Source organism: Mercenaria mercenaria, unplaced genomic scaffold, assembly GCF_021730395.1.
Source record: "Mercenaria mercenaria strain notata unplaced genomic scaffold, MADL_Memer_1 contig_4938, whole genome shotgun sequence".
In the NCBI taxonomy this organism is placed as follows: domain Eukaryota; kingdom Metazoa; phylum Mollusca; class Bivalvia; order Venerida; family Veneridae; genus Mercenaria; species Mercenaria mercenaria.
The window spans coordinates 1-14010 of NW_026463208.1; the positions used below are offsets into that span (position 1 = coordinate 1).

A 14010-nucleotide genomic window follows, 5' to 3' on the forward strand; every position below is an offset into this window, starting at 1 on the left:
AATCTAGCCGCTAATGATGTACTTCTACATATTTGTCTATTAACTTCTCCCATGTCAGATATTTGATCTATATACGTGTTTTTTTGACGGATATTCAAAGTTACATATAATCACATACTGCACTTTTCCCAAAAATAAGAGACGAAACATTTTGCGGCTAAGAAGATTTTATACCTAAAGTTATATTGCTGGAAATATTGAATAAAATCCTTAGCAAAGATTTAAGATTTAGCATCGTAATTAATTTATAATTAAATAGAAGATCTATAACATTTCGAAAATCTTGACAAACAAGGGCGGATCCAGGGGCGGGGGCGCACCGGAACGTTCCCCCACCAAAATCACCGTAGCATCGGTAATTTGTCTTTGTTCTGGGTGAAAAAAATAATGCATTTTTCTCGCTCGCTAGACTCGCATACGTAATTTATCTCTTGTTCTGGGTGAAAAAAATATGTATAAAATTGTCATTGCTAGCATAGGTAATTTATCTTAGTTTTATTCTGGGTGACAAATACAAAATCTGATTTTTTTCATACATAGTTAGAGCGGGGACGGGTATTTCCGAACAGTTAAGCCAAAAAGTTTATTGTTCGGTAATACACTCTCTTAATCACACGTGAATTGTTGCATGTTTAAGCTTAGTTTCAATACGGTTATGATAGTGTATTTACGAACTATTCTTACTATAGATAAGGTGACAACCATCATTTAAAATAAATCCCTAAGTGAGACCATTTCTGAACACGTCGGCACTACCGAACACTAACGTCGTCTATTTCCGAACATTGAACGCTTTTTAAAAAATGAACAGAAATCAGAGCTGAAATTGAATATTAGCTTCATAATAAATCTTTAACATTATACAAAGAATAACATCTCGTAACATAGTCCTATTTTAACGTTATACAAAGAATAACATCTCGTAACATAGTCCTATTTTAACAGTACGTTATTCAATGATTAATCTTTTTAATGCGAAATGCCAATGTACTGAATACACTGCAAGTCTAACAATACTTGCATTCGAACGGTAATTCGTCAACAAACTGATCTTCAACACAAGCAATGTGAAACCTACGCTCACAGTTAGTGCACTGAATAAAGCTTTCGTAAGCCGTGTCACAAGCATAACATTGACCAGGTGCTATTTCCTCTGCGTCGTTCGAGTCAGACTGCATGATAGATTTCATCATTTTCTCCCTGAACAAACGTTTTTTTTCCTTGTCAGTATTTTTCTTCTGTTGCTTTACAAGCTGTTTTCTTTCTTTTTCCTCCTCTCTCTCCTTCCGTTTCTTTTCACGTTCCTCTTTCTTCCTTAGTTTTTCTTGTAATTCTTTCTCTTTCTTTTCTTTCTTCTCAACAAGAAGCTTTCTGTAGACTGATCCTGTTATAGCTTTAGGCATCGACACTCTCTTAGCTTTACCTTTATTAGACGATACTGCCGGATAAACGAGAAATTTGCTGAATGGTGAACTAGGAGCAGAAGCTGGTACCAGTACAGTGGTCGTGTTGCTTGCATGTGCCGTCGTGGCACCAGAGTCCGGAGGCAGTTTCTGGTGGTGTCACGGGTAACGAGACAGTGGATGAAGACGGTAATACAGTGGCAGCAGTTGGTGTTACTGACATGACTGAAGCCATGACAGATACTGGACGTGGTGCTGTTGTATGTGAAATGCCACTGGTTGCCGAGGGTGTTACAGGATCAGTGGTAATGTATGGTGTTGTCATACTGCAAATTTCAACAGTTGTTGCTGGTAATACATGAGAAGTGTCAAAAGTTGCTTTTGGTGTCATGACATTAGCGGTCACGGTTGCTGGTGGCTTTGTTGCTGTAAATGGCAGGCTACCGACGGATGTAGATGATGTAGACGTTCCATGTATATCTGAGAAGACTTTGCTTGGTTCAAGTTTGACAGAATTAATGACCCTTTCAGGATTAAGTGGAAAAAGGCCAGCTTCAAGAAAGCCTTTAACCGCAACGCCCACTGTTGCACTGCGCTCCCATGCCATCTTGAAAACACGTGCAAACGTTCTTTTTGTAACGTATTCTCCTATGTTATCCGACTGCCAGTCACGAACAGCTTGTTTCCATGTCTTTTTAAGAGAAGAAAACAGCCTTAAATCTAATGGCTGCATTACATGCGAAGCATGCTCTAAGAGGCAGTAGAGCTCTATACCACCCTCGATGCATCTGAAGCCTCTGGAGTTATATGCGTCGTATGACCGTCAATAAAAAGAATAACTGGTTTCTTCACATGCCTGGCTTCAATTGCTGGTATGAATACATTTGTGAGCCATTCAGAGAAAACTCCAGCATTCATCCAGCCGGAATCAGACCTACCCATCGCAGCCTCTTCAAATCCCTCGAGCGGGTCGTATGAAAATCTCTTGCCTGGGAAAATTATCATCGGTGGAATGAAATGACCTGCGGCACTACAAGCAGCCATAATTGTTAACTGACTCTTATTACTGTTTCCGTAGTGATAGACAACCGGTGCGCCTTTATAACTATTACTTGAGTGCAGTGGTACAGAGCGAAAACCCACTTTCATCTGCGTTGTATATACGCGAAGGATCTCTTAATATATCGTGGTCTTTCACTTCTTGGTCATGTATAGAGTTAAATCCTCAAACCACTTCCTAATCTTGCTGGGCGAAATAATTGCGCGCTCTTTGCCGAGTTGTAAGGTGGTACGTATACTAAGCTGTGGATGCCTTGTGAGGAAACCTTTCAGCCAGTCTTTCCCAGGTCGGTTATCTTTAAAAGGTGTCTTTCGGCCATCCTCATCAATTATTTTCTTTACCATATTCAAAAGTTCCTTTCTTGTGCGTCCGTACCCGATTCTGGACATGTGCATTGCCCATTCTGCAATGCGGGACTCTTCCTCGGTTGTCAGTACGGTCTTTGGTCCCGTTTTACTCCCTGCATATTTCATGTGTACTCTGTCATGCAGTGTTGTTTTCGGAATACCATATTCCTTGGCTGCTCTGCTCATGGTAATTGATTTGCTTCTTACAAGATCAGCTGCCTCATCTAACAGCTTAACGTCATAGCGCTGCCGTTTCGCACCTACTTGGCGACTCATACTGGAAATATAAATAAAAGAGACAATTAGCCATTTTGTAAAAGGCAGTCTAGTTAATATTGTCTTAATATGGATGCATATAAAGTTGATTTATATCAAATAGGTATCTAACTCTCCATTACGGATCTGTCAACATTAATTTATCCAAAAGTGAAATGTTCGGAAAATAGACACAGCTTCGTAGCGAACTGTGTGTATTTCCGAACACTGACAATCTCTTGCTATTTGATATTTCTGTTAGGCCATGAGTCGTCTACCTTATATTTACATGTTATTTTGTTCAAAACGTCACTTTTTAAAATTCTGATATCTATAAATAAACATTTTACATTCTTACGAATTTTATTTTTAGAATTAGCAAATGGATAAAAATATCTTACCTTCGACAGTATTGGAAAACTGTTTTGAATAAAACTGAAAATCGCGCGCCTAAAACTTTCTAGGTATCCAAGGGCGAAAGGAAATGGAAGTGACGAAAGTTATATGACATCATTTCCGAAATAGTGCACGCGCTTTGGTAATTACGTCGTTTCTTAATTGTTGTTCGGTATTCGGTATTACCTGCATGTTCGGAAATACCCGTCCCCGCTCTATGTTGTTTTTATTTATTCATATTTCAAACTTTCTACACACAAACATTGTTTGCAGAGACTGTTTAATCTAGCGATTCACATAAATGTCTCACATTTCTCATGACTGAATGATCTCACGGGACCCTAGCGTGAAATCGATCAGCCGGAACCGGATGTCTGAAGGATCTCACGGGCTGACGGATTTCACGCTACCGGTAAGTATTGGTAAATGGGCACACCTACACGATTGGAAAAGCCCGGATGTTGAAATCTAGCGCCATTGCAGTTTTGCAAATGACAAAATTATGTAGCTGTACTGATAGTACATGTGAACAGCTCAAATCTAGTTATCGAGGAGAAAGATTATTCATCTTTGGTTACTATTGTGCACACCTGAGACGCAAGCATTGTCATGTCACGCAATAAGAAGCAAAATCAGCAGGGTAGGGGAGGTAACTCGCCGAAGCAAACTTTTATTTCGCAGTCACGCAGAAGAGATCCAACGGATGAACTGCTTAATGACATACTGAATTCTATTGACAATAGTGATAAACCGTCTCCTGAACTGAAATCACTTGCCAAGGAGTTGGCATCCATATTGTTGCCCGCAATTTCCTCAGTTCTCACGAGCACCATTGAGAAGTCTGCTGTGGGTAAAGAAGTTTTTGAGAAAGCTAAAGCCAACATACGTGTGGGAAAGTATGATAATTATAACAACCCCAGGGTAAGGTTGTAGATCAAGTGTCACTAAGTCTTGTTTTTATTACCAAATATAGAACACAACACACTGGTGGGGAATTATTTGTATTCTATTTTTAAAATCTGACACAAAGTTTTAATAACAATATACATGTATAACACTGTCCAACAGTTATAAAGTAACAACTTATTTTATGTCATTTTATCCAACTTGCAAGTATATTATTAAAAAATATATATCCAGGTGAACTTCACAAAGGTTGATCACTAAGTCAAGTTTTTTTACAAAGTTACTTAGTCTTCTTTTATCCTCATAGAAATATGTCATATTTTGAGTGACAGCCTTCAGTCACTTTTAGTTACTTACAAAAGTAGATGAACAAACGAAAGAAGTATGAAAATTTACAAATGGTAAAATCATAAGATGTAGGATTATCACATACAGACAAAAAGTGCTAAAAGCCATAATATATATATTCTGTTTGAAAGCAATTCTTTTTACATACTCGACATATATTTAAGTAACAAATGACACACTTTGAGAAGGAAATAATGATTAATGGTAATTGCTAATAAGGATGTTTTTCAGAGAGTTAAATTAATTTTTGTTTAATAAATTAAGGTAAAAATATAGGATTTAAACAACAATATCAGAAAAACACAAATGTTCAAAATTTACAGCATAATATAATGATAAATTGGAACAGTATACTAGACGTGAGAACATACGCATTTTTAATCTGAAAGTTTCTAACGATAGACCGTTGGCTGAAGAAGTTGTTGATTTTTTGAATGAAGTGGCACGTTTTGGTCATGATGATCGTAGAGTTGATGATGATCCACCTGTAGTTCCCTATACGTTTAAGTTAGACGACATAAGTGTTTGTCATCGTGTCGGGAAACCACCGGATGAGGGTCTTGTTGATAAGCGTCCAGTTATCGTGCGCTTTGTTAGAAGGCAAACTGTTTACGAAGTGTTCAGATACAAGAAGAATCTGAAGTCTATGCCGAAATACAAAGAAGTCAAAGCAAGCAACAGGAGAGCAGTCTTCATATCGGAAGACCTTACTCAACTGCGTCTTAAGCTGAAGAACTTTGTTAAATCCCAGGATGGAGTCAGCAATGTTTATACTGTTGATGGAAACATTCACTGCTCGAAAGATGCCAATAAATACATTATTTCTAACCCAGATGATCTTTTCAAGTTGGGGCTTGAACCAGACTTTGAGGAGCTTAACATGACTGCTTACATTTAGGAGTCGCCGGAAGGTGGAGATGAAAGTGTAGACATTAAAAACGTTGATGTTTCACTTGATGTTGGAGATAGTTTGATTAGTATTAATGGTCATATTCGAGGGGAAGAACATTTAGACGTTTCACAAGTGAAAGAAAATTCAGACGTTTCACTTGATCATGAAACTAGTTTTTCTAGTCATGACAATCATGAACAAATAGTTCATGATCATATGTACTCTCTTAGTTCTGTTTCACAGTTAAAGTTTGGGTTTTTGAGTCGGCTAAACGCTGTCAAGCGTTTGACGAGTCCATGCTATCGCACGATTTCTCATTCTTAAATGGCCTCACAACACAGCGAAGTGATGTAGTTCCATTGGATTGTCTAATTTCAAAGAGTTCATTGATCGAATGAAGTTCATTTATGTCAATCCTATTTGCTATGACCAATATACGATGTAATCTGTCATATTTATGACTTGTAATTGTGCAATACTCGAAGAAAGCCACGTATTTTCTTCCGCGGTAACTCATTAAGGTATAGGTCCATGTTTCGGAGAAAAAAGTTCGAACGTCATCAAATCATAGAAAGAAAGCATTGTTTTACATGAAAATTTAACAGCATATAAAACATTTATATTATTCTACAAAACCATTGTCAATTTACTCATATATATATTGAATTCTGGAAAGGGACTGCATAAAGGGGCCACACTTCTGGACAGTTCAGCGCCTTTAAAAACTCACCATTTTTTAAAAGCTGTTACATGTCTTCGTTTTGATGCATTTGCAACATCGTGCGAGTGTTTAAACTTTACATAACTAGGTAAAACATCGTTTTTGACATTTGTTTACATTTATTTCTTTACAAATGGCATTCTTATTTAAAGGGGGACAACTCATTTAGAATATTTAAACTATCCAACTCTGTGGGACAGAACAGTAAAACATGTACTGGACAGATAAGTTGTGTGTCGAGATGATGTTCATTTACTTAAAAAATCTGTTGTTTTGTGATATACTGCTAAACCTTAAGCATAAACACGCATTACGATTCTGCGGGATTTGGTAATACATTTGCGCATATGATTATGGTGACGAATTTTATGCCCTTTTGTCACAAAAAAGCAAATATGATGTTCACAAATTCAAATAAAAACTGCATATTAACTTATTAGCCAAATTATCCATTTGTTACCCTGTCCGTTTCAAAAAATAATCTTTAAAATCATTGCGCAAATATCAAATTTATTGTGCTGTGCATTTTATGAATTGCGTAGGCTTACAAAGCTTGCGTAACATCCAGCGAAAGACAAAATATAGTTCCAGAACATACTGCTAGTATTTTATTGAGTGGGTACCTCTGAAAGCATTGGAATGTCTCTTATGAAAGAGTTTACCACATCGATGAAATTAAATTATGACAGCTTCATTTTAAATGACCCGAATAAGATATGTGCAGTACGTTAATTCTTCCGCGAGACTTCGCGGATGAATCCTAACTACATTCTGGACACTTCTCGGCGAACACGCGTGACCTGTTTATAACAATGCTTCTACGACTTTGCGTGGGTTGAATTTTGCAGTCAGTAAACGGATAAATTATCGGAAGAAGAAGCTCTTACTGGTTTGTTTAGTTACTACTGATATTAAAAATGATGTTAATTCTTATTTTTCGAGAAATAAACAAATCGGCGAAATATTAAATTGTATATTTTCTTGTAGTTTTTGAAATCGAAAGTAGATCGTCTATGTTTGGCTGCTTTGACGAAACGAAACAACTTTTTTATGAAAAGATTTAAATAAGAGGTAATTTAACCGTAAACTTCAATGTCAGATACTGCCAGTTGCTGCTAAATGTCTTCGTATCATCACAATTTGTAAAATATATTGTTGAAACTGGATCCGGATATAATATTTTGGGTAAATATCGAGCTGTGTTATGAAATTTTAACATTCAAGTAACATACATGATAGATATTATTGTAACAGAAATGATTCTAGAATTTATTTTTATTACACCCACATATAATCTATGTCAGACTCGTATTCTAGTCCTGAGGCATGATCTGAAAGTAAAAAAAATGAAGTGACAGTCATACTTTGGATATTGTAATACTAGAAAGAATCTAGATTGTAACCTTTCTGGAATTTTGACTGGTTTGGATAATTTGCTTACGATTCAGGTTCGCAAAAAATGAAACCGTCACCCATTCTGCTTTTCATGATGACACATGGCTTGATTTTTGCAGTCAGTAAGCGGATAAATTATCCGGAGAAAGAGCTCTTCCTGATTTGTTTAATCACTACTGATTTTAAAAATGATTTTATTTCTTATTTTTCGAGAAATAAACAAATCGGCGAAACATTAAATTGTATTTTCTTGTAGTTTTTGAAATCGAAAGTAGATCGTCTATGTTAGAGTGCTTTGACGAAACGAAACAATTTTTTTTATGAAATGATTTAATAATTTCACCGTAAACTTCAATATCAGATACTGCCAATTGCTGCTAAACTGTCTTCATATCATCACAATTGTAAAACATATTGTTGAAACTGGAGATTTTGGCGGTATAAAAGAAAGTGTAATCATATCCGGATATAATATTATGGGTAAATATCGAGCTGTGTTTGAAATTTAAACATTAAAGTAACAGACATGATAGATATTATTGTAACAGAAATGATTCTAGAATTTATTTTTTTATTACATACATTAGAATCAATATCAGACTTATATTCTAGTCCTGAGGCATGACCTGAAAGTAAAAATATGAAGTGACAGTCATTCATACTTTGGATATTGTAATACTAAAAAGAATCTAGGTAATATTTAGAAATTGAAACATAAAATTTTCAGTTAGAAATCGCACCAAAGGCTGTATCAAGGGTCTACATTTTCAAATTTCCTTGTGGTGATACCCCAAACCCTACTTGCAGGAGGGGGTATCCTCCCACACCCTCCCCCATATTGCCACTTTACAGTTTGATACATTTGCCCTTTTACCACCTGCCACAATGCCCATTTCAAAATCTGACTGCAGTTCAAAGCGGGAAGGAACACCCCTCCCCACACCCACCCTGCTACCGACCACGTAAAAATGGCTCAAACATTTTTTCAGACCAGTCTGGGCTGTCTGTCTACATGAATCAAACGGATAATTGATAAGTACATAGACTTGGGGACTACTGACATGGTTTTGAAGGGGTTAACAGGTCTGAAATAGAATAAACGATGGTTTTAACTAAAAAAGAACTGCATTTATTAATATTGGTTATCTTTTCCGAAATTGGTAGCTAGTCCAAGTAACTTCTCTTAGTTTCGAATGCGCAATTTTCCTGTCAGTGTAAACATTCATGACACTATATCGAGGGGTGAATGCGACAAAGTGCTAAGAGCATTTCATGAAATTTTACAGGAGAAGGAAAAAACATTCCTGTTGCTTTTTTATTCTGACAGCTGTTGTAATATTTTTAAATCTGATTAAAATCAACTTTATTTTTTTAAATCTGGTGGAATTTTTAAAGAAATGTCTGACAGAAAAGAAATTTTAATCAAAATGTCACTTAGAACTTTTTCGCACTCCAAATAGATACAAATTTGCAAAAAAGTTAAGCGCGACAAAATTCTAAGTGATTTTATATTTTATTATTAAAGGGACATAAAATTCATCTTTTTGTACCCAGTTTTTTGTAGTGTTGTAATCATTGAATAAATGAACCTTACTAAAACCATGTCACTTAAAACTTTTTCGCAGTCATTTTTGTGTACTATTCTAAAACTTTGTGACTTTGAAAAGAGTCTAAGTGACATTATAAGTAAGCCCTTACAATGTATTAGGTCATCCGAAGTTTTTGCTTTTGAGCTTATTTTTCTTTAGAAGGAAATATTTTTCATGTATCTAGTAAAACAACATGGTGTTTGATGGCTGGACACAAGAAGTGGGCCCTTTAATTTCTTTCACGGTAATCAAAAGTAGTGTTCACTGTACAGAGCATAGCATAACGAATGAAACTGCTTTATCTGCGGATTATCTTTTCAATAATACATGAAAATATCTATCACACTAAGAAACAACACATAATTATTTTCCATTTTATTTATTTAAAGCTTTTAAACTTCAGTAATTTCTCAGACTCACAATTACACTGAACAAAAATGGCTAGCCAATCACAATGTATCTTTATAAATTATATTCTTTGGCTTAATTAGTGTATCAGTTTTAAGAGAATTATAAAAACTGTATTTCAGACATGATATTTTCCTCAGTTAAAAATTCATGCATTCTGATATGACCAGCAATGCATTATTCATCACAACGGTATTATGTTAACATCATGTCAACATGATATTTAGCACCATGTGGTGCTTTCAAATTTGATTCAGTATTTTACCTTAGATAACATTTTTAAAATGAAATGTAACACTGCACAACTGTCTAGATTAATTTACGCACATACTAATCTGGTATATTTGCTTTACAGAATAATTTGCCATCATTTTCGCCCAAATTGAACTCTTCCGCAAGACATATTACCATTTCCAGTCTGGTGTGTCTAAACAAAGGAGCGTGATGACACACCATGCATACACGAGGAAACAGTTCCATAATACTGATCTAAATTTTACAACAAAGACATATTAGAAAGGAAATTTTCTATATAGCAAAATTATTTATACAATCTGGCAGTAATAATCGTTCGAAATAATTTCACTCGAGCTGCGCCCTCGTAAAATTATTACACCTGATGTATAGCCACCTATCATGCATAAATAATGTTAAAACACTGCTTTGGTGTAAATTATTTCTTAATTACTGTATCACTAGAATTAAATATTTCTAGACAGCTGGTATTGTTCAGTATAATGCTTTGATTCAGTAAAACAGTTCTCTTTCAATAGCAAAATGTTTTTTTCCTATAAAAAAACTGTTTACAATAATAATGTTTAAATCATCATGCATTTTCCTATTCTGTACTTAGATTAATGTTGAGTACAGAAAACAGTGTTTCAATTTATTTTTTGTCCAATGAAGCTTCAATACTTTAATTATTGAGAAATATACATATAAGTTGGAAAGCTTGTTTCAAGATCTAGCATCTCAAAACAGTATAAATAAATAACTTAACCTGACTAAATAATCTATTATAAGAGTTTAAGTCTCAGTTACACTACACCGTATAGCGTTAACGGACGTTTAACATATAACAAAATTTTCAATCTATTTGTGTCCATTCGCATGCGTTTCTTTTCCGTTTCTCATGCGGCACCTGCACTCCTTGTTCTGCGAAATTCGTTCTATCCAGTGGAAGGTTTTGAGCATGTTCAAAATTTAGAACGTACACCACTGGACAAAGTTGTCCATTAGATGTATGGTAGCAATGCGCTGATATGCGTTTTGTTCGTTACTCATGCGTTCCCTATTCTGAACTTAACTGGTTCGCATCCGTTCTTGTCAGGTTCGCATTCGTTCTTGTCCGGTGGACCTGATTCACGGCCGGACCACTACCGGATTATGCAACGGATGTAACGTATGTTCAACAGTCGATAACTGACAAGAACGTTTTGTCAGTTTCTCATGCGTTGCGCTTTTGTTTTACACAGTACAAGTCTGTTACTAGTACGGTGTTATCCGTTAATTGAACGTTGTTCATCCTGTATATATGCATAAATCTTGCGGTCATTGTGTGTTTTATGCACCCAGTACACCGATCGCGAGAGCATCGAGCAGCAGTGGGGAATGCCTTTCGTCACCGGATAACTTTCTGTCACAGTTTTTATATACATTTGGCATCCGTCAACGTTATACGGTGTAGTGTTACTTACACATAAGGAGTTAATGTCAATCTACGCCACATTGCCATTTCTTTGCAGTGCAGGTCATGCATACTAATAACATACACTACAAATCAGACTGTCATTGTATAACATAGATTCCACTTTAATATTAGGTTTAGATGTTTCTTCAAGATATATTAATGATTTTGAGTTTTTATTTGGTTACAAATATGAACAGTTTCCAGAGATATAGCTTTATTTTCAGTGTGGAATTGTCAATCATATTCTCTGTGGCATGCTGGCATTATCAACAGTCACTTTAGGTGACACGAACCTTTTCAAGATCATTAAACTTTGATTCCAAAGATTTCATTACATGTTCTATGAAATTCTCCAGATATCACTATAATTATACAAGGCAGTTAACCAATAATAAGGTAAGATACATGTGTTCCTAATAATTTGCTGAAAACCATGGTCACGCAGTCATTTCAGTTTCATCATTATAGCAGTTACTGTAATGACTGTGTTAAATGTCATTGAACATTACTGATGTAAAAGGTGTATTATACTGTACTGTTTGTAATCTAAAATGCTACAGTACAATTGTATACTGCGATTCACATTAAACAAGAACTGTACAACGGTACAAACAGTCATAACTTGCCGATCGGTCACACATTAAACCAGAATCCACCTAAAAACCGGAATACACTTTCCATAACTAGAATACACCTGTATCTTTTTAATTAGATGTATTTTTGAAGGTTTTTTGATATAATTCAATCATATATATTATAAATAATTAACATATGAAAGTAAAATAAAATACGTTCACTCAAAACGGTAACTGTGCGGGAAATTATCATAACCGAAATACACCAGTATTTTATGAATAAATGGTACTTTTGTAGCGTTTATTGCAGAACTCATTTGTATATAATATAAATAATTAATTTACAAAAGGAAAATAAAATATGATGATTTGTCAGTTTCCGCATATTAGTTGTGTGCTAAATTACACGATTGTTCTTAGTATTCATATATTACAATGTAGTTAAGTACTTTTTGTTTTGTGTGGTAGCAGCACATAAAACACATGACATGCTGCTGAAATAAGAATAAGGTCATTGTATTTGACAGGCATCGTGGGATCAGATTCTCCCTAAGCTGTTGCAACCGGGTATACTGCTTAGATTGGGGGGGGGGGGGGGGGGGGGGGGGGGGGGGGGGGGAGGCAAGATTTACAACACGTTAGTCAGAACTAGTGCAGTTGTACATATAGAAATACTTCTTGAGTTCAAATAATTATATTTCACTAATATATACTTTTCCCTGTCCTCATTTAGATAAAAAATCTTGAGACAAATGTTTGAAATTTAAAAAAAAATCAGACAATTTCATCTGAAGAACTTTAAATGCATTCTGTCACTTAGCACTTTTTCGCAGTAAACAATACTTGGTTTACAGCCACATGTTTACTGTGAAAAGTACCAAGTGAAAAAAAAGAAGAATAAAAATCAACTGTTTGTCAAAAAAAAAATAATCCTTTATACCAGATACTGATAATGATATCATACTTAAAAAGAAACCAACTTAAAATGGCACAATTATTGAAAAATATTTGTCACTTGGTACATATACTGAGTGCAAACTTAATATAATTCGGTGCGAAAAAGCGCCAAGTGACGTAGGCACTTAGCACTGTGTCGCATTCAAATGGTATATCATTTTCACTTAGCACTTTTTGACCATTTTGTTATAAATTCATTTAATGACTTGCTATAATCTTGATATTTTTACAGGACATGGGCAAGGTCATAAACACCTGATATATGAAAAAAAGTAATTTTTTCAAAAAATGTCACTTAGCACTGTGTCGCATTCACCCCTCGATATATTGACACTCAGCAACATTTACATATCTTTAAACGCAAAAGTAAGTATACTTTAAATTCACATCCCTTATAATATGATTGAACAATACCTAGCGTGTGACACGGTTATTGCCAGGCCCCTTATCTGTAAAATATCTGAACAGTTCTTTCGTCCATCCGTTACAAATTGTATGTGGCAATCCGCACTATAAAATTTCAATATATAAATTTTCATATTCATTTGCTTTTGATTCGTAAAAACATGGCAGTTTCTTAAAGCTGAGCATTCACTCTGTTAGTCTGAACGTTATCTTTTAAATTTTATCCCCGAATATCGCGAGCTTGTTTAGCAGTGAAATAATTCTAGTTCAATATCGTATATTGTCTAGTCCTAGTATATTGACAATGTCTACCAACGGATTATGCTTTTCATTTCTCAGTAACAGTTTATTTTCGCACAAGTTCATTTCTTCTTTTATATCATCATTATACTTTACGTGATTTTGAATTATAACTAGAATATTTAACAACAGAGGAAAATTATATGTTATTCCCCATATAGTTTATGAGATCGGAAGTAGCATGGTGACGTTGAAAATCCAGTAAACTAGAACTGCCGAACTATGTATTTTTCCACATTTATCTGATAATGATCAACTTTATGAAAGTTTCATTTACATTAAAACACTGTCATGACGTCACTTCTTTGTACTAGCAGTACTGTATTTTTAATATTGGACTGTTTTCAATGGGACTCAGTACTG

The 14010-nt window shown here is 35.1% G+C and overlaps 1 pseudogene; it reads right to left on the reverse strand.

The window, feature by feature from the left end:
* Positions 1-1007: 1007 nt before the first annotated feature.
* Positions 1008-3939, reverse strand: LOC123558433 (uncharacterized; annotated as a pseudogene).
* Between the last annotated feature and the right edge of the window lie 10071 nt (positions 3940-14010).